The sequence below is a fragment of the Rhinichthys klamathensis genome, unplaced genomic scaffold, assembly GCF_029890125.1.
Source record: "Rhinichthys klamathensis goyatoka isolate OS25496 unplaced genomic scaffold, OSU_Roscu_1.1 h1tg000103l_1, whole genome shotgun sequence".
Classification (NCBI taxonomy): Eukaryota; Metazoa; Chordata; class Actinopteri; order Cypriniformes; family Leuciscidae; genus Rhinichthys; species Rhinichthys klamathensis.
In genome coordinates, this window is record NW_026606642.1 from 264858 (window position 1) to 288598 (window position 23741).

Below are 23741 nucleotides of genomic sequence, written 5' to 3' on the forward strand. Positions count from 1 at the left end.
TGTGAAAAGAATTAACTAAATACCCCTATATCCTATTATATAACCCACTATTCTTAATAAATCTCATGATTGCATTTATTTGTTTTCCTGAATTTGGACCATCATTTAATATTTTGGTTATAGTGAATTCCTGGCACCCTTCTGCTTGCAATTCTTCCTTAAAGGGGCACTCGGTAACTCTAGCCAATGCTTCGCTGATTTTCTCAACGAGCTCCCCCTACGGTGCGTATATTCACATCACTGTCGTAAAGTCACTTACGGCGCGCCGGCGCCCTCCTCCCCCTTTCTAACGCTGCTCATGTGCTTTTGTTATTGTCGGAGCCGGTGTGGTGAACAAATGAGTCCCAGACACACCAACTTTATCGTGTGGGTAATACATCATACACAGTATCATTTAACATTGACATGTACATTTTGTATTCTGTTATCAACCATAAGCCGTATGGGGTGGGTGGATGAATCTAGCAAACATTACCACTTATTCTTATCTTATAGTTATAGCTTAATCTACCTGTAAAAGGAACTGCGATAAAGTTTAGCTTGTCATTGTACAGACAAAGCTCACGTTGCAGTCTTTTATAATGTAGACGGGATACATTATTGGTTACAATCACTGTTTTACATGTTATTATTGAACAATTATAGATCATAACGGAGTCGACCAAAGTATAAACAATTTACACACATTCATTATCCTTGACAACAACATCAAACGTTAGCTTAATAAATTTGCTCCTGGTGGTAGAATACACGAGATTCTGACAATGTTTCATCTAATGATAATATTACAGGAATCAACTTCGGCCTCGTCCGAATTCACCCCTAAACCCACAACCAATATTTATTCTTGTGCGGTCCCTCGCTCGGTCAACAGCTTTCTTCCTCTCCCTCACCTCCTCCGCCGAGAACCGTCTCCTTTTTCTTTTCACTGGAACTTGTGAAGAATTATCCATCGTCGCTTGTTCTTTTAGCTAGTACTGAGCTCGAGGGGGGCGTGTGTGTTTATATCGAATTGCAGTAAAGCAGTTTGTGTTTCTCGCTTCTCACGAGACTTCCTATTTCCAAAATACCGGGACGTTAGTCCCTATGTTGCGAGGCTGGTTTTCCGCCTGGGAACGCTGGGGGGAGCGGGGAAAGTCACCATTCTCACCAGAACAGATTATTTAACCATCCAAATGATTTCTAAACGGATTTATTAAGTTAAAAAAGTTGCCAAGGGCACCTTTAAGAATCCTCCTTTCTTTATTATAAGCCTTACATTTCTTCAATACATGTTCTACTGTCTCCTCCATTGAATATACTTCACATAATCCTGTGTTATGCTTCCCTATAATGTGTAAAGTATGATTTAGATTTGAATGTCCGGTCCTTAAATGAGTGAAAATAACTTGTTCTCTTCTACTTAAGTTGTGGATTATTTTGCCTCTCTTTATGTTTTTTTGGACCTTATAATAATGCCGACCTGTATGACACGAATCCCAAACTGTCTGCCACTTCTTATTGCATACTTCTAAAATAAACTGTTTTAAATGTCCGTCTCAATGCTTCAAAGTCTCTACACGATCGAATCGATCGACCATTTAAAAAAAAATAATAATAATAATTTATATACTTTTTAACCACAATTGTTCGTCTTGTTTTTATTTTATTTTATTTTTTTATTGTTCGTCTTATGTTGGTCTGCGACACGCCACGTATTTCGTCATCACGTTGGAAAGGTCACCAAAAATGTATATAATAATAAAAATAAATTAAAACAAAGACGATTTCGAACTATTTTGAGGAGAAAATGAGCCCTTCCCTACTTTTTTGAACCGGAGTACACAGACAAATAACCTAGATGACGTGAACGTGACCTTTCCAACGTGATGACGTAATGCGTGGCGCGCCGCAGACCAGCACAAGACGAACAATTGTGGTTAAAAAGTATATACTCGCCTTGCTCTGTTCTGTGATGCGCGTCCTTTTCAACATAACTGCGTATTACGTGACGTCACAAACGCGCATCACAGAACTGAGCAAGGCGAGCATTTGTGCTTATAAAACTTAAACTTTTTTATTTATTTTTGAAATGCCCGATGGTTTCTCTAGATAAGACCCTTATTCATCGTCGTTTAAAGCCCTTTGAAGCTGCACTGAAACTGTCATTTGGACCTTGAACCGTTTGGGTCCCATTGAAGTCCATTATATGGAGAAAAATCCTGAATGTTTTCATCAAAAACCTTAATTTCTTTTTGACTGAAGAAAGAAAGACATGGATATCTTGGATGACATGGGGGTGAGTAAATTATCAGCAATTTTTTTTTTTAAAGTGAACTAATCCTTTAAAAACATATTAACATTGTGTCAACTTCAACTTTTCTGGACGATCTGAGAACTTGTAAAACTTTTATTGCTGAAATGATCTGCAAGTTGTATCAGAGTTTTGATTTTGTTTTCTGTTTATTTATATTTACAATGATACAATAATATCTGATCATTTAGTTTTTAAAAAAATCATTATAAATGAATATTTAAAGTAATTTTACCTCTGGTGAGCTATTCTAAAACATCTAATAATGTGTTCATTATATATCACTGTTGGTCTCTAGTTTGATCTGAGATTTTGACATATATTATTATTTCTCTGTCACTTTATTTGGATAAATATTTGACTCTTTTTGCATCACATATAACTTATATTAATACATAATATAACAGTCAATACATGATTATCAAACATCATCAGTGTATAATGATGAATCTACAGTTCCTCAAACTCAACGCTAGAAGTCACACACATCACAGATTACACTATAATATTTACTCTGACACTACTCAGATCAGACTATATCTAAATACATCTTAAATAAAATATATAAACCATAAACAAGAGTATATACTGAGAATAATACGATTAAACAAAGTTCAATTTGAAGCAAATGATATTTAAAGATCATATAAAAAGTGCATTGTATATACTTGTGCCTCAATATATTTATTTAATCAAAAACTGATTTAGTTCTCCATTAAAAAAAATATATAAAAAATATATATTTTTATAAACTTGATAATTGGCATCAGTACTGATTAAAACTCTGAGATATGTCACAATGTTTATGATCAGTTTCTTGATCTTCTGGATCTGAGGTCATAAAGCAGAACAGCGATAGTAGCCACGCCCACCACAGCAGAGACGACCAATCGGATCACAGCTTCAGTAGATCCACAGCAGTGAACATGGACTGGAACATGGACTTCTGAGTGAGAGAAAACAATGATAAAATAGGATTGTGATTTTCAACATGCTGACTTTGTTCGGAAAGTAAGAATACAGATTCTGTCAATATGTCGAAAATAAAATCCATGATGTTGATGGATAAAAATTCAATTTAAACAAGCATTATACGACCACAAATGCAGGGAAATTAATGCAGTAAAAGTACAGATAGGCTACATCACTTACAATGTACTTGTAGACATAATGAGTGAGTGACATAATAAAACATAATTTGGTCTATAAAAAAAGTGTGTCTGCATGTTCAGCAATTTGTTTTGGAAATGCAATTTGTGGGAAATTAGAGTTCAGAAAATAATTACGTAGCCTATATTAGGCCTATCCACTTTATTCCTAAATGAAAAAAGAACCAACAGCAGCAGAGAAGTCAAGGACAGCTCTCTATCAAGGGCTTTGGGTTTCAACCAAAGAGTCAAAAACCAGTAAACATCACTCTGATTGGCTGAGGCAGCACATCATCATAACCCAACCAGTTAATGCCACTCTGATTGGCTGAAGCAACACGTCAGGCATTTGGGGCGATTAGGTGTGTTCAAGCATTGCAAAATAACGGATTACAATCAAATGTAGTTTTTGGAAAATGATCCAGTCCCATTTCAGAAGGTGGCATACTGTTCCAGGAGACGCATACACAGGTGTAATACAGCTTAATACATGAAGCTCAAACAGTGTTGGTGCTTGCAACGCCAGGATAATGGGTTCAATTCCCAGGGAAAGCAAGAACTGATAGGAAAGTAAATGTCTAATGCAATGCAAGTCACTTTGCATAAGAGCGTCTGCCAAATGCATAAATGTAAATACATGGTACAGAAAACATATCCTCCACCCTTTTGAAACATGGGACTAAAGTTATAGAAGTTGTATAAAATTAGTCTAAATTTGATGTTGACGTCCACAAATGACCACATTTGGACTATAAATAACCCTTACACGGACGTCAACATTAGACGTTGAAAAAAGACGTCACCTGCCGTTACAAAACAACCCCTTCAGTGGACCGAAGTTGGACATCCAAATATTACATAGAAAATACATCACTCCGACGTCACATTGTGCAGTGGGGAAGAACGTAGAAATTATCTGTACTCACCATTGACAGAAACATTGAATGTTTTTGATGACAGTTCAGATGCGATTATCTTTACTTCATAAACTCCAGTATGTTCAGTTGTGGTGTGTGTGATGGTCAGAGATCCAGTTTGATCGTCCAGCTTCAGTCTGTCTCTGAATCTCCCATCAGGAACATCATCATATGTGGAGAAGATTCCCGAATCTCTGTTTATTTTAGCTATCAGAGACTTTTCAGCTCCAAATTTCCACAGTATGTCGTCGTGTGTGTGTATTTCAGGAACATCAGTGTGTAGAAGCACAGATTCTCCCCCCATCACTGACACTGACTGGATTTCATTGGTTTCAACAGCAAACACACCTGAAGAACACGAACAAGAACAGATTGAGTCTTCTGATGGTTCATAAAGCCTGACGTCAGTTTTGTAAAGTTTAAATGTGAACTGATACAAAAAGTAAAGAGAAATGCAAATTCATTATAGTCATTTCCATTATTCAAATCTCACAATAAGTTTAATTTGATTCATCTGTGAAGAAATGCAAATCAAAAAAAACATCCTAGCTTGTTACTGATATTAAGCCATTAAAAATGTCATAACTTACGGATCATATGCCACCAACACAAAAATAACAAAACACGCATTTGAACCATTTTCTTCAGTTGTTCAGTGAGAAGATCCTCCACTGAAAACACTCAAGCTCTTCATCTGATGTGTGAATCCTCCCACGACAGAGTTTGACCCATCTAGTTCTCACACACACACACACACACACTTCCACTGAACGCATGTTCTAAATGTAGTTAGGCAACATAACGATGTTATTCTGAGAGAAACTGAAACCTGCTGCGGTTAAATGTTTTTTTTTTATCTGTTGGATGGACAAACATCTTGTGCAGGATAGTGACCATTTATGTATTTCTTATGTAGGTGAAGGTCTTCTTCCTGTCTGCTTTTATGAACATCACAGTCTGACAGTGAAATCATCTACTGAATCATTAAAGCATTGGTAAACAGTTCAATAATAGTCAGAGGTCAAACTCTGAACAGAAATATATCCATGGATGCTTTATCTAAAGATACAAACTGCAAAAGTTTCTCTTTTTCCATGTTCTGTTCTTGCCTATCCCAAAAGCAATGCTGTTTTGTGATGAGAGATTAACTGATTAGAAATGTGTCCAAGTGTGGGTTTGACTTATGATGTTAACTTAAATCTTGAAATAGCCTGAGACTGCGGCTACTTTCCCTCGACTGTGAAGACATCTACAACATTTAACCTACATTTTTATAGGTTAAAAATGGGTTGTTTCAACCCAAATTTGGGTAAAATATGGACAAACCCAACAGTTGGGTTAAAAATTTAATTAAAAATAATTATCCCATCGGTTGGGTTTGTCCATTATTTACCCAAATTTGGGTTGAAAAGAACCTGGCATTTTTTAGAGTGCAAGTATTGCATACAACACAGTAAAGCAGTCGTGTGTTTTAAAGAATAAACTCAACAGGTCTATGTAGTTGCACAAACTAGAAATTAACAGCATGGTGTAAAAATTTTTTTTTAAAAATAAAGGATTATATACATACAATGAGTCTCATTCATGAAACACGAGCAGAACGAATTTGTGTTCGTGTGTAAAGTGGTTCCGGCGTAAATTTTCGGATTCATTATGTTCGTATTTTCCAAATGTTAGTTGGTACGAAAAAAATCTACACCTGCTCCCAGCCACGCGTGAATAGTGCGTTTAACATCCGAACGTTTTGCTCATTAATAAGGCTGCATTTTAATTCACCTTAATCGGGTACATATTACACAGCATTTTGAAAAAATATTATATATAGTAATTACTATTACTAGTTTGAATACGATTTTTTCGAAGTGAACTAATTCGTTTTTTTGCAGTCAAGCTTCATGTCGAACCATTTTCTTTTCACTTCTGGGACTGTTCGATTAACAGATGAAACTCCATTAACTGCATCTGTAATATGCTGCCAAGCTTCCTGTTTTTTAGGACCTGATACGCCACTATGTGCGCTTGAAAATAAAATATGGCGTTTTGAATGAACTTCTGATAATAAAACTTCAATTTCTGCATCTGAGAAATTTTTCTTTTTCATTCACTTTTGAGAAGACATGTTAAAATCCTTCGTTTGGTGTCATAATATGATGCCCATATATAGTTGTCAGTCGGATGGGCGGGATTTATGGTAATTGAGAATGAGCGTGCACGCGCGTCCCATTTACGACTGATTGGAATTCATTAACACACACATTTCACTATCACATCTGACGTTTACGAAGCATTTGTGAATCAGGAGAAGAGTTTTCGGGAAGGTCTCTTTACGCGCAAATCACTCACATATTTACTCGTATATTTATGAATGTTTCATGAATGAGACCCAATGTGTGTGTGTGAGTAGACCCTATACTTAAAATCACGCTTTTTTTCCCCCTTCTTGGACAACCAACCAATCACAGTGTACAAAAGATTATGTCATACATAGCAACGGGGTCAGCCCCGCCTCCTCACTAAGATGAAAGTTTTTGTATTTTCCTTGCTCAGAGTTGCTCTCAGATCGGTCCCGAATCGCTCTTAAGCTAAGGGTGCTTTCACACTGGCAGTTTAGTTCGGAACGGGGCACGGTTCGCATGAAAAATCTCTAATGTGAACTCTGTCATGGGACCCGGGTGCGCACTGGGGTACCGAACCCGAGACTACCTGGAAGAGGTGCTCTGAGTTCGGTTGTTCCTGAACCGTGGCGCGGTTCGCGTGAATGTGCAAGCCACACGGACTCTGGTGCGCACTTGTTCAGGAAGTAAAGTGACCTGCGCATGTGTTTTAGCTTATTGTGATGTATCCAGTTAAACGAAAACACTTGTAAGGGATGATAGTGTTGATGATTTACCTTGGCTACGAGAGAGAGTGAAACCCCGTTCACACCGCCAGTGACACGCAGCGACAAAGCGACATGATTCCATTCATTTCAATGGAGCGCTGGCGACTTCCGGCGACACGAGCGACGGTGACCGTTGGCGACAGAATGTGGGCGTGTCAAGCGACAAAAGTTGAGAAATTTCAACTTTATGCAAATGAGAAGCGATTTTCGCGAGCGACAACCAATAGGAAAGAAGCCTTTCAGTGGAGCTCATGTCACCGTCTCGAGTGCAGGCAAGACAGAATAGTTCGAGGGCGATTTCACTGTTTTATATGATTTGACTGTAACCACCACATGGATATAATAAAATGATGCATGGAAAAGAAACTGTCGACAGTCTCAGTGAGTTTAATTCATACATTTATAGTTCGAGTGGTGTAGTTTTAAGATGCAAGTGATGTTTTAGTAATTTATGACAGTATAAGTGAGTTTAATTTGTTGATTGATCGATTGTTAATCTAGTAAATTATTGAATCCACTGAACACTGCTGTGGTAACTTAATATAAAAACACTCTCCCAACAGCATACTGTTTCTTTTGAGCCTAAGTCCTAGTCAAATTAAAATTATATAGTTGTATATATCACTTGTGATGGGGTTTTGTATAGATATGGCCAGAGGTGCAGTCTACCAATAACATTAGAGCGACAGCACTACGAACGCACACAAGCGACTTCACAGTACATAGACTAGCGACATAGGCCTACAGCGACAACGGCTGCGTTCCAGTCCAAAATCGTCATGCCCTTCACTCGCCAACTTCCCTCCGTCTCGTTCACTCGGATGTACGTCATTGCTTACGTTGCACGAGTGCCCACTTCTGGCGGAAACTGCAATGAGCTGAATTGGAACGTCCTAAGCCCTGGATCACTTGGAATCAGCTATGGAGTTGATTTATTATTTTTAAAAATGTTCACTTTAAGAATTTGTTTAATGCAGCATCCAAATGTATATAGGTGTGTTTGGGTTGTTTTAAATTTAAAAAATATAATTAATATATCATAGAGTTGTTTGTTGTGGTTGTGATTAGACGAGATCTGTGGTGACGTCACAATCGTACTGCATTGTGGGACATATGGTGCCTGAAGTGTACATATGAAGTAGACTCGCTCCCTCAGTCTAAATCGAGGGAACGAGTGTCTGTCCATATAAACTTCCCTCGTCCACTTCACGAAGTGGAACGCACTTCAAAATGGCGGCAGGGATTCCCCCGAGGGGAAGTTCGCAAGTGCGCGTCTAAAAGTGGACTGGAACGCAGCCAGTGTGAACGGGGCTTCAGCCGGCAGTGTATTCGCGCATTTCGCGTGGAAGAAACAAACTGTCTCCTCAAAAGAGTCCGTTTGCAAGCAGCAGAAGCCCACCTTGTGTGACACACGCACAGTAAACCTGTATTGTTCACTCAACTATGCATACTAGCAGCCAGTGTTGGGACTAACGCGTTACAAAAGTAATGCATTACAGTAACTTGTTACTTTTTGCTGTAACGCAGTAGTGTAAGGCATTACTAATCAATTTTCAGTAATATTTTACTCGGTACATGTTCAGTAAGGCTTGCGTTACAACAGACTTTTAGTTTTAATTGTAAAAAAAAAAAAAAAACAGCAAGACCGCGAGACATTAACGAATGAAAAATGCAAGTAGGCTAAATTACCTGTTCGTGGTCAGTCAATAGCCGCGTGTGGTGTCCAAGTCTGTAAATGAAGACTAAATGGCAGCGTCTGATATATTTGTATAGCGATTTATTTTTTACAGGAGTGCCGTGAAGTAGGCCTATGATTTCGGCCTCTGTGCTCGCGCTGGCCAGTGGAAAAGCGGCTAATGGTGCATGAAGATGACATGAAGAAGAGAGTATACATTCGCGAGATGGACGTATGCGCATTAGGCTATTCGTTCTGTGTTTCCTTTCTAAACAGTTAGGCTATGTTTATGTGGTATTTTTCATGTTTTCATCACGCAATCATGTTTTTGATGCGCGGTGGTGACGCGATCATGTAAGGGCGGTGGCGCTGCCGATAAAGCACCTAAAAGCTGTCACAAAGAACCGGCAAAAGCAATTATTATGAATATGTCAAATATAGCAAGGAGACATTTTAATTGTTTATTAATAAAGTCAAGATGAAGTTGACGATGCTGACTCGCGATCTTCGCAGCTAGTGAATGCACCAGAGAGAAATGCACATTTCATTTAATAAGCAGAGAGTCTGTTTTCTTTCTTTTTGAATTGTTCTGTTTACAAGTAGACATTTCAATATAGATAAATTTTTCAGGTCCGTGAATAGGCTTATGAGTTTCGGTTCATTGATGAGACGCGCTCCAGTTCACCTCCGTGTCGTGATTATCTATAATTGTCTGCTATATTTAGCTTACTTCTTATTTATTAAATCAATTGGTTGATGAAACATTGATTAAAATTAAGATACAATTAATACAAAACGAAATTCACTTTAAAGAAAGGCTTTTGTGTCTTCTGTGTAAGGTCTCTGTGGAAGTTTTAAAGCAGTCTTTTAGTGCCGCTTCAGAGCGGTCGCGTCCGTAATGGAGAACTGTCACGTCTGTAACATTGTTTTTTCCTCATAAATGCGAACACGAAAAATAAAATAAAATGAATATTTTATGTTCTGTGGAGAGCCAACCCTTCTTCATCCGATTTGCGCAGTGTAATTCACAGAATTACAACAAAAAAATCGTTGCCCCCTAAAAGTTAAAGGTTTTTTTTGTCACGCATGACTGTCTATTTCCCTAATATTAAATATAAAACGCATGTGTAGACTGATATTTTTCTAATGTCTGGACTCCTTTCAGGGAGGAGCCTATATGGATAAACAGACGTTTCAATATTTTGGTATTAATGCATTTTCTGATAATTTATATTTCAAGTTTTGACTGCAAATGTCATGTCCATAACGCTGGAATTCCCAAATGTTAAATAATTTATCCTCAACTAGTTTTGTGGTGTAGGTCTACGTATTTTATAATGTTAAGTTAACTTCAAATAATACTAATAGTAATTTAAAGATGTGGTGGCATTGGATCTGGACGGGAAGGATAACTCCGGGAGTTGGAAGGGGTGTGTCGCGATTCTGCAGGTTCGTGGATCTGAGTGTCGCGATTTCGGTTTCATATCGCATATCGTTACAGCCCTAGTCATTTAGAATGTTAAGTTCTACTTCTGTATAGTTATTTTGGTGAAAGTAACTCAAAAGTAATACAGGAGTAATGTAACGCATTACAATTCTGAGACAGTAATATTGTAAGGTAATGAATTACTTTTAAATAACAGTAACAAGTAATATATAATGTAGGCTATTACAGTTTGGAAGTAACTTGCACAACACTGATAGCAGCGAATTAATAAAAAACACAATATATTGACCCGCGTTCTGTTTTCTATCATGCGGCGTGCACGTTTGCGATGACGTTATATGCACGCAAACGCACCAGGGTTCGATAGAATCAAGTTGAGTGTGAAACCAGACCAACGCTGCGGGGATGCCGGGAACAATCGCGCTCGGGCTCGGACCGCAGCAAACGAGCCCAGTGTAAAAGCACCCTTAGAATCTTAAAGAATACGGGCCCTGGAGTTAATGAGATTTAAAAATATATATTTAAAGGTAATAATAGTAATAGTCTCTTAACAAACGCTTCGAAACAGTGAACCATTTTGCGACGCAATTGGTCAAATTGTTTCGAAGCTTTGAAAAGATTCGTTTCTCCAATCAATAACAAAACGAGATTTTTTATTTATTTCCTGCTCGCGTTCGTCAATATAATTGCAGTGAACAATTACCAGTGAAAAACGGCAGTGAACAAAGCTTTTTTTAAAAAAAGATGTAAAAGTATCACACACAAAAAGAGTGCTGACTAATTGGCCTACCTCAAATAATGCCAATGGTCTTAGTTCATTAATATGGCTAGTGCGAAATGTTGAAAACTGTTTAAAGGTCTTTGCAAATTCATTATTCGTATAATATCAGAACCGGTATATGGCCACTAAGGGGTAAATGATTCATATTTGTTTTTGGGAAAACTGAATATTTCTCAGGGCGAGTTATGTTTTATTGACAGTGGGAAAACTTAATTATGCCACTAGATGGCGACAAGTGAGTGTCTTTTGGACCAGAGCAAGTCAGGGATTTTTTTTTTTGTTTCCCTTTTGACCAGGATGGTTAGGGATTTGTTTCCCTAACCAAGGATGCATTTGTTGATCAAAAATACTGTGAAACAGTAATATTGTAAAATGTTGTTACAACTTAAAATAACTTATTTTTTCCTGTTTTAAAATAATTTAAAACGTAATTTATTCCTGTGATGACAAAACTTGGAAAACAATTACACCACTAGATGGCGACAAGTGAGTGTCTTTTGAGTGTTATTTACCTTTTTTTTTTTTTTTTTCGCTTATACACAATTTCTGAAATTGTGGCTCCTTTTCTCAAAGCTCTACACACAAAACATCACACAGTAGTGCAAAAGCAAACACTTCATTCAAAACTATTTTAACTTTTCTAAAAATTGTGTTTTTGCATAACTTCACACAAACCGTTATACACACCAAACTACACATGGATATGACAAATCAAATGTAAAACACTACTATCTTGTGTGTTTTGCTTGTTCAGTGTGCAGTGGAGCCCACAGGAGCTTGTCCCGGCACTCACACGTACATGTGTGTGCACAAATAGCGACAGTATATTGTATACACAGTATGTATGCACAATTGATTATCTGTACCGTTATTACACTTGAGCTGTATGACGACACTATTGGCTTGTTAGAGCTGCTTTACAGCAGATTTTGAAACTTGAAACAATTTGAAAATATTTTAAACAATTTGTATTGTTTCTCTCAGGTTACCCTGACTATATATTGCTCTGGGTCCATTACTTTTTCAAATAAGTTTAGACAGGGATTGCTCATTTTTAGTCATATTCTACATAACATGTACTTTCTCCCCTTTGATTTAACCATCATCATTGGCATCACTCTGATGGATTTATTAACAAAACCTATGGCCACATTAAGCTTCGCAGATAAAAGTCTGCTTGTCAGAGAAAGAGGACTTTTAAGTTAAGCTAACCTAGCTAGTTATTTTTAGCGCCGTCAGCGTCTTATTAAATTTTAATATCCGAATGTAATCTGCAAATGCGATGAACATCGATTATGCTCATCTTCGGTAGCTCCTTTAAAGTCATCTTTAAAGTAATATCATAACATACTGAACCGGAAGCGCTGCAACCCGTTTGACCTGAATACGGAAGTGTGTTGCACAACGTCAGATCAAATCTTTCTAGTGGCTTTTCTGAGCTTTGTGATTCTTTCAGTGTTTTCACTGCCTCAGTTGTTCTGAAAAGAGAGTTTCCTGGTCTCTGAGCCTATTGTGCGAGAAACGCGGATATCAAACGTAGACCATGTGCCTGTCAGGACCCCGAGGAATGTGGTTTAGTGGTTGCAAGTTGATAAACCACTTATTCTACTCACTTATAACAAATGTGACTGTAAATGTGATATTATAATCTAAAGCTGTAGACTCTATGCCAAAGAAGCCTGTCTCTACTAGCTGTGATAGCATAGGACGTCTCGGTGGGACTGTGTGTGTGTGTGTGTGTGTGTGGGACACAGAGAGGAGCTCTTTGTCTAGTGTTAAACGCCCTCCCCCACAGACGGGAAGTTCTACGCATTCTTACGGGGGGAGGAACGTGCAATACAAGACAAAGAGCGTCGCTACGTCACACCGAGATGTCCTATCACAGCTAGTAGAGACAGTCTCCCTTTGCATATGGGCTCTAGAGAGTTCAGATTATACTACGGTAAACCCAAGCAAAACGGCTGATTTGAAAATATCAATGGTTTTTATAGGTTTACAGGTTCATATCACCATGGTTTACAGTCACATTTGACACAAGGGAGTAGAATAAGTGGTTTATCCACTTACCTCCACTGAGACACATACCGGGAGGTCCTGGCAATAAGTAGCTCTCCTCGATTCCCTCAGTTCGTGCTTGCTTCGGCAGCACATATACTAAAATTGGAACGATACAGAGAAGATTAGCATGGCCCCTGCGCAAGGATGACACGCAAATTCGTGAAGCGTTCCTCATTTTTATTAATTATTAGTTATTAATTATGAAATAACTGTAAATATTGATATTTTACAGTGTCTCAAGTGAAAATAACAGTGTTTAGGCGTGCAGTACGCAGCCTCCCCGCTAGAGCGCAGCATCACACTGCAGTCTGGCGCTAGAGCGGCTCGCTGGAGCTTACTGAGTTTACATCTTTAACAGAACACAAACATTTAGTTTCCAAGCAAAAACATGTTGTAAGTATTTGTAATGATTGCATTTACCATCCTAATGTTTCCTCGGGCGATTTTAATCAACCGTATAATCTGACAGTATTCACATCGTTAATGTTCATTCTGAATCGTCGTTCCCTTTTACTCAAACTACCAGATATCGACACGAATTCATCAAAAAAAAAATTTTTATAGACTAAACGCTAATGTATAAAGTAATTGAAATTCACTTACCATGCATATGTTGTTTTCGCTGTCTTTGTTGACAAATGTGCGTCGTTTTTCTTGGCTTGTTTTCTGAAAACACAGAGCGAAGACGTGAATTATATACACCAACGTGTATTTTAATTTTCACACACCACAAACAAAACTTTACTAACGGTGTTACTAAATAAATGTCTTTACATAAATGAATTTCTTGCTTCGTTATTGAGAGGAATCGCAGGACAAACGCATTTCGCTGCATTCAGGACTAAAACTGTCTCCTTTCGAGCATCATCTGATCAAACTGTAAATAAACATCATACATGTCGATGCTCAAAACTAAATTGTGATAGAGTTTAGACTGAAAGGTTGTCTAACTTGTTGTGTATCGCTAAACTAATTGAAGTAGTTATAGATGTAGCTTAAAAATGACTGGATATAATATTTGTCAATCATTGTATTTCTCTAAACGTCAGTTTAAACATTCATGACTATTTTCTGCGATTGTTAAAGTATTGAGTGAAAAGGACAAATACAGTAGAGACTTCATTAAAAAAATTGTAATTGCCAGTGCTTGTCAGCTTTTTTCTGTTTGATTAATATTTATGAACAATTATTACTTATTTTAATATATAGCCTACTTTCATTAAAAAGTAAAATAATCACCATCAATCTCATGTCTATGTTATATGTGGCAAATTCAGGAGAATCAGAGGTGTGTTTGGACCAAATACTTCATTTATACTTTCTTTTTGTACATCATTTGTTCTGCCTCTACAAAAAGGGCAATAAGAAAGACAACAGGGAAGGAAAGAGAATGAGATGCCATGTATATAAAACACAGAAAGACTTAATAAAACATTGAATGCAACCAATGTTTTAGAAGTAGCTATATCACCGCCCGAGACTTCAACTTGGGTTTAAAGAAGTAACAGGAAGAGATTCAAAACAAATAAAATGTTGCAAGTATTCCCAATGATCGCATTTCTTCAGTCGATTTAAGCATCGTTAAAGATAACTCTGAATCTTATTTAGTACTGAAAGACTAATAAAACATTCTTGACATTACCATACTTCTAAGATCTTAAAAGAATGAACCGAGAACCAAAGTTTTAGAAGAAAGGCCGTAACCATGTCTTGGACAGGGGACCGTAACAATTCAAAATGCATTAAAAATATACATCATGTGCATATATGATCATTCACATTCTACTTTGAAGCAGCTCTAAAAAGACATTAGTGTCATTAGTAAACTCAAGTCAGCTGAATTACTAGATGAAATCCAAAAACAAATAAATGATAAGTGAGATTCATGCCTGGAGGCGCTGATGCCGTCCTCAGCATCTCTTCTCCTGATGTAGACCTGCAGAGCATCCATTTTGGTACCAGGTCTGGCTTCATAAACCACTCGGTGAAGCTGAAAAGGACACACAATTAAATCAAGCCCCAACACAACAAATTATTATAGGAACACGCCGACTTTTTGGGAGCTTATTCACCGTATCCCCCAGAGTTAGATAAATCCACACATGCCCTTCTCATCTCTGTGCTGTAACTCTGTCTGACACACCCACCGCTAGCCTAGCTTAGCACAAACACTGGAAGTAAATGGCTCCAGCTAGCATACTGCTCCCAATAAGTGACAAAATAACGCCAACATTTTCCTATTTATATGTTGTGATTTGTATAGTAAGGTCATATGAGACACAGCCATCTTTTAACTGTATACATACTGGGAACTATATTCCCAGAAGGCGAAGCACTGCTACTTCTGCGGAGTGATTTGCTCGCAGCGCCTGAGAGACCTGTGGTGAGGAGAGAGAGTTCGCTCAGAGTGTTGCGCTAATCACTGCGCCCAAGTAGTAGTGCTTCACCTTCTGAGAATATAGTTCCCCAGTGTACAGTTAAAAGATGGCTGTGTCTCATATGACCTGGCAGCATATTGGAGCAAGGCATCCTTGTCCCCCATGATGGCAGACGGGGTGGTGTAGTGGGTAGTGTGCTCTAGGTGTCAGTGGCCAGGGCCACCAAAGAGTGTTAATCTGCCACTGGATGTGTGTCTCCTCCTTGTGCTGACACACGAGCGATGGCCTCCTCCTTCACTCTTATATCAGGCCATGAGCGTCCCGGAGTATTTCTCCTGTAGACAGCAGCCAGGGCTTAAGGGTGAGCTGGGCTCTCTTGAAACTGAGGATTGAAATCCATTTTCTACAAGACACAAAAACACACACAAATGACAATCAAATCAAAACTGTCAAATTTTCTTTATATTGTAATCATTATGATCAAAACCTGTAATAATTGCTTCAGCTCATTGCTAAATTAATACATGTTTGCTAACTGCATGATTTGTATTATTATCCTATAACTGTACATTTTTGACACGGACATTATTATGACAGTCACCTCTGAGTAAAATGTATGGCATTATGCTCTCTTTTTTAAAAAATATTAATTTGAGGCACATAAAATCTTACAAAACCACACAGAATTGCGGAAAATTAACCATGGTTTTTACACAGTAACTATAGATCATGAAAATAAATCAACAAAGCCTTAATTGCTTCATTAATATTCATGATCATATTTCAACCATGACTTTATGAGTACCGGTAAATGTAAATACGAAAAATAAAAATACAAACATGTGTTCACCCTTACCTCTTACTTGATGCACGTTTGAAGCACAAAAAAGATAAACAAAAAAATTATTCAACAATTAGTTGATCCGTAATCAAATCTGGTTAAAATGTTCAAAGCACTGTAACTGCGTAGTACCGAAGATCAGCTCCATGGCGAAACTGATCTTCGGGTGAATTGTTGCAATTTGTTTCACCCGCCTCCGATTGGCCGCCGGACGAATTGTTTCACCGCGCCCCGCCTCTGCTCCCCTCGCCTCATTGGCCGGCCGACGAATTGTTTCACCGCGCCCCGCCTCTGCTCCTCTCGCCTCATTGGCCGGCCGACGAATTGTTTCAGAGCCTCTCGTTCCTCCCATTGGCCGAGAGCCCCGCCTCGGCTCCCATTGGCCGAGGCCTCGTCGCCGGCGCCGACGTCGACTCGGACGTCATTCACTCTGGCTGCGTTCGGAATCGCATACTTCCCTACTATATAGTAGGGGAAAAAGAGTAGGCGAGCGAAAAGTATGTACGAATCATAAAAGAGTAGGCGAGAATTACCTGGGTGACATACTAATTATCGCGAGATTCGGACTTAAGTGCGTTCGAATATGCCTACTTTCCTACTATATAGTAGGCGAAAACAGGAGCAGTACGTTCGAAACGTCAGTATTCATAAAAGAGTAGGCGAGAAGTTCCCGGATGGCTTACTGCTTCTGCCCAGATTTTTGAGTGCTCGTCCGATGGATACTCTTCTATCCCAGGAGGCCACGCGAGAGCATACGTCATTATCAACATCACGGAGATCAGCGACGCGGGGGTTTTCAAATGTGAGTAAACACGGTTCCTTGTGTATGTGTTAAACTACTATAGAGTAAACGTTTTAAATGTTGAAGGTGTAGAGTTGTGATTTTTCTGTAAAAACATGTTTTATTATGTATAGCTAGCTAACAGGGGATCGAGCTCCAGTAAGCACACGTAACGTTACGTCTCTAAAGTGGATTTACATAACCATATACATCTTAAACACGCTTATTTAAAATGTCTATTTACATCTGAAAGGAAAATATTGTATAAGTATTGCATCTGAGTGATGTATGTGTGCTATTATGTAGGATAATTCACTGTTGTCAACACTGTTTACATTAGACAAATGTGCTGTAAATAAGGTAAATAAACAAATCTATAAAGTAACTAAACATGTTATATATTTTATTTGTCCCTTATTACTGTTGATAAATTGAGGAACATTTAAGTTGGATAAAAAGTGAGTTAACACATCAGCTACAACCTCAGCCTGTAGGCTAGTATTGAGCAGATAAATCACAGCATTTTTGTAACTTTTAATACATAAATCAAATTACATTGTGCTGTTAAAATGACTGCTTTTGTATAATGTTTGTGCATTTTTGTAGGATCTGAAATGTCTGCAGACTGGTGTGAGCACTGAGGACGAGGAGCCCAGAGCTGAATCCTGGAAACGGTGCCATGGAAGAGTCCCTCCATCACTCCATCTGCCCTTATTGCCTCAGATTGTGAAGCGCAGCAACAAGCTCCGGCACGAAGGCACAGTCACCTCTGGTGAATTCATCAGAATAAAGCTGCAGAATGGGATCCGCTGTGTTGAGATGGCAGTATGTGGGGTTCAGCGCCTGTAAATACATGATTGTAGTTTGAATAAAGCTTTGTTTCATGTGTTGTTGACTTGTATATGCATTTGTTTATTGTGATGGTTATTTTTATTTGTTCTTTTACTCATTTATTCATGTTTCTTATTGTTTTCAGTATATAAAATATAATTATTTAATTTATGTATGCATTAATTCATTGCTTGGCTTTATCTAGTGTGTATTAATGCATAACTATGTCATATGACAAAACAAATTACATTTAGCTTGTTTTACACTCTTAGAAAAAAGGGTTCATTGGGGTTCTATATAGAACCATAGGGTTCTTTTCTCCAAAGAACATTTTATGCTAAAAAGGTTCTATAATGACAAGAAAGAACCCTTTTGGCACAAAGGTTCTTTAGGCTATTATTTGACAAAACTAAATTAATTAATGAACCCCTTAAAGGCTCCATATAGAACCTTTTTCCTGGTTACAAAAAATCCTAAAGGGTTCTTTTGATTGAACCCTTAAAAAGGGTTCTGTATAGAACCTTTTAGGGGTTCCAAATACGTAGCGCCTGATAGAACATTTTAAGGTTCTATATAGAACCTTTTCTTCTAAGAGTGTATTCAATTATATAATTTTTAGTATATAAATTTAAAAAAGTAATATAATTAAGTATTGGTCAGCATTTAATATTATTTTGTTTAAGTTTTGGGGTGGGCTAACAATGCAATTCATTCTGAGGTAATATACATTTTTAAGGAGCGATACTTAAATTTTTCGAGTATAAAATCAACAGTTTTCTCCAAAGGAGAGATCTTCGAGCAGCCGTCCGTCTCCTTTGTGCAGACATTACAAACGCAGAGGAAAACTGTTCTAGGTAGGGCTGTCGAGTTACTGATGTTATGAAGTGTTAGTGCACCTGTCACTCATATAATTTAAAGTTATTACATACAACAAGATCATGGAAAGATACCATAGTTGTATCATAATACATTAAAAAAATTTTTTTTTGTTATAAGTCTGAGGGATGAAACGAGAGGTAAATTCATCAAGAAAAAGAGGGAAACAAATGAGAAACTTTTTGGGTATAAAATAAAGAAATTAACAACATATTCAAGATTTGGGGGTTTCTTAATAAAAAAATATATCGTTATAAGGATAAAACTGTGGGTCACATTAGTATGGTTTAAAATATAACAACTTAAATCAACCCTAAATGTATTTACAAAATAAATGGAGAGCTGTTTCTTCAACAATACCACAAAATGAGCAAGTTTAATCAATATCGAGATATTTACAATAGATGAATTAAACGTGTCGTTCATATCTTTTAAGTTGTTGCGCTTGTGATAACGCGTTGTAGGTCACATGATAACGTCAACATGGCGGATGATATCCGGATCGCATTCATACTCAACGAGATTTGGCTATAAAGTACCTACTCTTTTAGCGCTCGTTAAGTAAGTACTCATTGAAATTAAGTACCTACTCATTGAGTATGTGATTCCGAACGCAGCCATAGTCTGAATCACGAATTATATTTTGAGAATGGCATACTTGTCGCCAATTGGACGAGACACCCGTCAATCAAGCGATTACTGGAAGTACCGAGGTTAGAAAAGCGATTCGTTCTTGAACGTGTGGTGTGAATATGTATTGTCCTTACTGTGGATTAAAATATGGCGTCCTTCCAAATTTCTGCAATTCATGTGGAAAAAATCTCGAGGTTTTAAAGAGACACGACAGAAAACGCCCAAAGAACGTGACAGGTATGGCTAACGTTAGCTAGATAGCATAGCTACAACGTGTCTTGGTCTTGACTTGGACTTATATTACCCCTTTTCCACCAACGCATTTTGAGAGCCGGTTCGGAGCCGGTGCCTGCGCGCGAACCAGTTCTTTGTGTTTCGACAGGCAAAGAACCGGTTCTCGGCCAGGAAAACTGGTTCCAAAGCGGCACCAACTCTTTGCTGGACTAGAACCGTTCTTTTACCACGTCATGCTTACGTCGGGGGCTGGGGGCGGGTTTAGATAACATATTTTCTGACATAATATAGAATCGCAAAGCCAGGAAAAACATTTGCAGAAACACGATGTAGTCCGCCATTGTAATTGTTATGCTTGAAGTTGGCGCAAGCGTTTCTAGTTTATTTTTTTTATTGAACACGTTATGTAAGCAAAGGAGAAAACAGTCACAATATAGAACAAATAAATGGAAAGAAAAAAAGACACAAGACAGGAGTACATAACTAATCAGAAAAGATTACATATCAAAGGAAAAGATTAAAAGACTTACATATTTCAATTGTTTTTAAAGCCTTCTTAGTACACGAGTTAGAGATAATCCCAAAGTAATGTTGTACTTGCAAGCGTTTCTAGCTAAGATGTATGGCGACGTACACAGTGACGTAACGACGTCGTTCGCTGGGCTCTCTAGTCAGTGGAAAAACAAACAGGTTCTGAGAAGGTTCGCAAGTTGAACCAACTCCGAACCAACTTTGAACCAGCACCAGTTCCGAACCAGTTCATTTTTGGTGGAAAAGGGGTAAAAGTGGCCAAGTAGTATAAATAATATACATTTGCTGCGTCCCAATTCGCATACTATCCGTCCTAAACAGTATTCGAAAATAGAATTAGTACGTCCCAAATCGTAGTATGTTGAAATGAGTGTCCCAAAGAGACCCGGATGGTCTACTATATCCGGTCAGAATCCGAAGTGCAGATCGATGCGCACTCTAACGGCTGATATTGCCCACAACCCATCGCGCGTTGGACGAGGATTCGGTTAGAACTACAAACACGAATGAAAAGTGTTCAAAAACTACAGACATGGAGGACGCGCGAGTCCGACGGTTATGTAAAGAGGTTTAGACAAAGGGGTTTGAGTGATTAATTGTCAGTATCTAACCTGACGAAAATGTATTTATTCAATGTTGTCCACATTATATTGCATCTGCAGCAGCATTGTGAACGTCTGCAAAGATACGTTTAGCCATTCACTTTTAAATGCATTATTATATTCAAATTCCAAACACATGAGGAGAGTCTCCGCATGAAAGGCCCATGACTGGCAGATGAACGTGCGACAACAATTCTCTCCGAAATGGTAAGAAGTTATATTAGATTGAATGGAGGATTTTAACTGTGACAAGATGATTGACAGGGCAGTTTACGGTGATAGGATGCACGCGACAGATCTGTACGTTGAAGATGAGGAAGTAGTATGTCCCAAAGCTTGCCTACTCTTTTGCTACACACTCAAAAGTATGTACTTTTTCTTCACAAAAAGAGTACATACTTTTAGGGCGTAGTATAAGTAGGCGAATTGGGACGCAGCGATTGTTTCCATTTTGTGTTAAAAATGTTCGTGGCCCCCTTAAGAAATCTCGCGATACTATTCACTGGTTTTGGATGCGTGCGCGCGACCAGAGAACTGAGAGAAGCCATTTCAGGGTACAGATTCAGAAGAGCTCCATGTTGTCGCGCGTGCATCGATCTGATTTACTGGTTTAAACTATCGTCTTTCTGGGTAAATATTACTCCAATATCTTCAATATGCACATATGTTGTGAAGCGGAGTTTAAAATAACATTTGATGTGTGCATTTCTTGTAGATGTATTTGGATGTGCGACGAGTGAACCTCGTGGTGATTGGTGAAGGATTGGGTAACGTTATGTAAGTTTCATGATTTATGGGGTAAAATGCTGAGGCCATGTTTATTTGATAAATCTGCTAATGATTTAAAACCATGTTCTGTGATTACAGTATAACTGAATGATTCAATGTACATGTCTAGTACTGCATGCAAGGCCGTAAGCAGGGTTTGAAAATTAGTGAGGTCCGGGGTGAGGTGTAAAGACATATATATATATATATATATATACACGTTACAGGGGTTAAAGGATTAGTTCACTTTTGAAAAAACTTTTGCTGATAATTTACTCACCCCCATGTCATCCAAGATGTCCATGTCATTCTTTCTTCAGTCGAAAAGAAATTAAGGTTTTTGATGAAAACATTCCAGCATTTTTCTCCATATAATGCACTTAAATGGGAACCAGACAGTTCAAGGTCCAAAAGACACTTTCAGTACAAACTGCAAACTGTTCAAATGGCTTTAAACGATTCCAGACGATGAATAAGGGTCTTATCAAGCGAAACGATCGCTCATTTAATAAATAAATAATAAAGTTTAAGTTTTATAAGCTCATATGCTCGCCTTGCTCTGTTCTGTGACGCATGTTTGTGAATCTCCTGTTCGAACTCGTTCATCAAAATGAACAAATCTTTTTGCGAGTCAATTCGTTCGTTTCGTTCTTTGAAAGAACCAAATGACTCGTAAAAAGAGTCGTTCATTTTGATGAACGAGTTCGAACAGGAGATTCACAAACGTGCGTCACAGAACAGAGCAAGGCGAGCATATGAGCTTATAAAACTTAAACTTTATTATGCCCCCCCGGGATTTTTTTTTTGAAAAATAAACCATTAAATGGCACTTTCTGGAGAGTTTTGTGCAAGGAAATATAGAAAAATAGTAGGTCTAGCAAGTCTTATATTTCTGTAATTCACACAGATCAAACACAAATATGCTGACTGAATAGATTGCTAGTTGAGAAACACTGCTTTAATTAATGTTTTTATGATGACTTTGTGAAGGTTAACTAAACAGCATGAGCCATCTTCCTGCTGGCCAGTAAGTTATTTGGCAAATTTCATTCTGTAACATACAGATCTGTATTATGCTATTGTTTTTGATAGTGTTATACATTTCTTACAGATAATCACGAGGATCATTGCGTTTGTCTTACCGAATGTGGTAGCTTTATGCAATTACAGTTTGTCTAAAAGCTTTTTTTAATTAATGCCGACAGTCAAATGTTGCCAGATATTGCTACGAAAGACAAAACAAAATAATAATTATAATAATCTGAAATAAATTCAAAGCTTGTGTTTTTGAAATAAGATTAATATATCACTAACCCTAACATGCAACTTTCCACTTTAATAACTTTCTAAAGTGTCACATTAAATCAGAAAAACAGGTCCAGAAGACTCTCATAGCTCATAGCTGACCTCATAGCTGGCTACGGCCATGACTGCATGGTTAAAGGAGTACTTGGCAACTTTTTCAACTTAATAAATCCATTTAGAAATCATTTGGACGTTTAAATAACCAGTTCTGGTGAGAATGGTGACTTTCCCCACTCCCCCCAGCGCTCCCAGGCGGAAAACCAGCCTTGCAACATAGGGACTACCGTCCCGGTAAATTGGAAATAGGAAGTCTCGTGAGAAGCGAGAAACACGAACTGCTTTACGGCAATTCGATATAAACACTAGGGCTGTGCTCAGAATATCGATACAACGATATATCGTCATGAACTCCTGGCGATACGCGTATCGATACAGCAGCTGCCGTATCGATACTTTTGTGGTTTATTTCGGTGCGGGATTGCGCATAATTTGAATAATTCCCGCAGCTCTCCCACTTATAATGCGGGAAATTCCCGGAAACATTGATTCACTTTAGCATGTAGGTTGTATTAGTAAATGAATCCACACAGATTATAAAATCAAATCTCATTTTAAAACTTTCTGTGAGACGCAATTTCACAAACAACGCGAGTTCAATGCGGTGCTGCGTCTCTCTCTCTCGTCTCAGGCAAGCGTCCGTCCAGCGCTGCAGCCGGTGAAACTACACGCTCGCATTTAGGAGTCGGGACATGACGGAATAT

General features: G+C 38.1%; 1 long non-coding RNA gene and 1 other non-coding gene across 2 annotated transcripts in view; both read left to right on the forward strand.

Moving 5' to 3' along the window:
* The window catches only part of LOC130086975 (uncharacterized), a 37677-nt gene extending 19576 nt beyond the window's left edge, over window positions 1-18101 (forward strand). The window contains exon 2 of the long non-coding RNA XR_008807309.1: window positions 17807-18101. This is a non-coding gene — a long non-coding RNA (uncharacterized LOC130086975). The remainder of the gene's footprint in view (window positions 1-17806) is intronic.
* On the forward strand, window positions 13273-13379 carry LOC130087040 (U6 spliceosomal RNA). Its single transcript, XR_008807317.1, has one exon. It is a non-coding gene; the product is annotated as a U6 spliceosomal RNA (small nuclear RNA).
* Window positions 18102-23741: the final 5640 nt, after the last annotated feature.